The 1,895-nt window shown below is 44.3% G+C and overlaps 1 protein-coding gene across 4 annotated transcripts in view; it reads left to right on the forward strand.

Annotated features, from left to right (window-relative positions):
• Positions 1–836: 836 nt before the first annotated feature.
• Positions 837–1,895, forward strand: part of Tprkb (TP53RK binding protein) — a 6,618-nt gene continuing 5,559 nt past the window's right edge. For 3 of the 4 annotated variants that reach the window (XM_029478968.1, XM_029478967.1, XM_029478969.1), the window contains exon 1: positions 837–1,475. The gene's annotated coding sequence lies outside the window, so the exon portion shown is untranslated. The remainder of the gene's footprint in view (positions 1,476–1,895) is intronic. The other variant, XM_029478966.1, reaches the window with a different exon arrangement.

A 1,895-nucleotide genomic window follows, 5' to 3' on the forward strand; every position in this document is an offset into this window, starting at 1 on the left:
CTGGTATTAAAGGCGTGTGCCACTATGCCCAGCTTATGCTCGCCGTAGTTAAAAAACAGGGGACACACATTAAATGCAGATAGTTGACTTTTAGTGATAATCATGNTAATTCTTGAAATAATTCTTACCCAGAATGAACCAGTATTGATTAATTGGCATTTTACACACACCAACCAAGAAAACTTAAAACAACTATCAAAGGCAGTCTACCCTATGTAATGTATGGTAATGTCTACTATTGCATATTTAAAAAGGAATGCTAAAGTAATACAAGGAGCACTATAGTTCACTTGGAGTAAAAACAGCCTGTCAGTCATCCTAATCAGGATCTTAACAAAGCATTAGGTTTCCAGGAGAGACACTCTTCTAGAGTAGTCAGTAAATCCTTTGATAATTTTACATCTGAAGAACCAGGAACAGGCTACATCTTGGAATCTGAAAACAACAGCCAATCACACCATGACAAGATTCCCGCCATCGTGTAAGATGAAAAGGCCTTCCTTCAGCCATGTTCCCTGGCTCTTAGACGAGCTTCATNTGTCCAGAGTTCAGCTGTGTTTACACGTTCATGGCATCTGAGTCTTAGAAGTAGGTCTTTGTAAAGCGTAGTCATTTGCACAAAGATAAAAGTAGGCCTGAGTGTAAGTGCCCACAGTTCTGGGTCTGTCTGTCTGTCCTTCAGTCCAGCGTCTGCACAGAAGGTGTGCTGAATNAAGAAGATTGTTTCTGTCCACAGGACCGTTCTTCACTGAGGATGACTGCTTTTATTTACACTTTTAAAGATAAAACCAACATGTCCACTANTAACTATCCTAGACTTAATGAGTATCTTAATCTTCTCTCTAAAGCCTGTTTTGAGCACCTCGTGCACCTTTTCAGAGCTCCAGCCTAAAGAGTTTTCACAGTGTTATCTGGGTCACCTCTCTTCCAGATTTCACACCAGCAGAGAGGTGTTAGCCCAGACTAGCTGACCAGAAAGACCATCATCGTTTGATTTCAGCCTGAGCCCAACTTTTCTGTCTTGATCCTTAGAGACAATGACTCAGGAGTCCCTCCTTTAATTCCTGCTCTGTGGATCCCCACACCATGATCTGATGTGGGTGTCACTGCATAGTTCACAGGGAAGATCCTNCTGCTAGCTGCGTCTGGGCTGGTGCTCCAGGGATTAAGGCTAGAAGTGCACACATTTCTTTTTCATATAAGCTCAGCCTCATGTACTTGGAAGTACTTTGGATATAGATTAAGATAAAGGTTCCCACTTTGAATGATGGGAGCCGAAGCCTCTGTCAAAATTGCTGGGCTGGCAGGGTGGATGGAGAGGGTAGTTTGGGCTTGGATTACCTGTGTTCAAGAGAAGGTTAAAGACATGTTTTGTTTTGTTTTCAGGTGTTTTCCTGACTCTATAGACCTGTGCTTCTAGTCTCCTGCAATCCTAAACTTCTGACTCTCCTGACCTCCGCTGGACTGGATTCTCGGTGAGCACTCGCACACCTGGNTTTATCCAGTGCTCGGGATTGAACCCAAGGCTTTGTGCATGCTGCTCGAGCGCTCTACCTACTAAACTGTCTTCTCAGCCCTTGTTTCACTATCTTTATTTAATGAGCAACCTTGAAATTACTTCAAGACTTTTCAATTTATGTGTAAATGTGTGCCTACCNATCCATGTGCACGAGTTGCTGGGTGCCCACAGAGGCCAGAGGCAAGTGTCTCATCCCTAGGAGTTGGAGTTAGGAGTGGCTGTTAGCCTCCTGAGATCAGTCTAAGAACCAAACTCGAGTGAAGCACAGCAAATACTCAGAAGTGCTCAGCCGTCTCTCCAATCCCATGAGGAGCTTTTCCAAAACCTCCTCGGCTAGGCTGAGAGCAGACTGAGCATGGCGGAACGAGCTGTGACC

The sequence above is a fragment of the Mus caroli genome, chromosome 6, assembly GCF_900094665.2.
Source record: "Mus caroli chromosome 6, CAROLI_EIJ_v1.1, whole genome shotgun sequence".
NCBI lineage: Eukaryota > Metazoa > Chordata > Mammalia > Rodentia > Muridae > Mus > Mus caroli.